The sequence below is a fragment of the Lolium rigidum genome, chromosome 3 (genome assembly GCF_022539505.1).
Source record: "Lolium rigidum isolate FL_2022 chromosome 3, APGP_CSIRO_Lrig_0.1, whole genome shotgun sequence".
NCBI classification, from domain to species: domain Eukaryota; kingdom Viridiplantae; phylum Streptophyta; class Magnoliopsida; order Poales; family Poaceae; genus Lolium; species Lolium rigidum.
The window spans coordinates 106,901,789-106,902,284 of NC_061510.1; the positions used below are offsets into that span (position 1 = coordinate 106,901,789).

Sequence of the window (496 nt, forward strand, 5' to 3'; positions counted from 1 at the left end):
CGCCCACCGTGGGGCTCGAACCCACGACCACAAGGTTAAGAGCCTTGCGCTCTACCAACTGAGCTAGACGGGCTTGCGTTTGACTTCTTTAAACTAGCTATTACCGAAAAGCTTTTGCAAATTACTGAGAAGTGAATGCGCACATAGGTCTGGACGGTGCGTCAGAAAATCTAAAGGTAAAACGTTTCAAGAAATCTATTTGAAATCACCCTGAACCGAGAGAGGCCATGACCACCAACTGGTGATCTACATCTAAAACATCAAACACTTTTTTATTTACAAATTACCATATATTCTAGTTGCTTGTTCTCCAGCTTATTCTTATTGCGCCTCAAGTGCGTGTCTTCTCTTCATGTTTAGGATCCCTCAAGTTTGCTGCTCATCGTGTTCAATACGGCGATATCCTCATTGATTTTCATATTCTCCTGTAATACAAAGGTAGCACTAAGCTGTTGAGAAAGAGACTGAGAACATGGACATTGCTTGTGTGATATAG

At 42.3% G+C, this 496-nt stretch overlaps 1 non-coding gene across 1 annotated transcript; it reads right to left on the reverse strand.

Moving 5' to 3' along the window:
- TRNAK-CUU lies at window positions 1–73 on the reverse strand. Its single transcript has one exon. It is a non-coding gene; the product is annotated as a tRNA-Lys (tRNA).
- Between the last annotated feature and the right edge of the window lie 423 nt (window positions 74–496).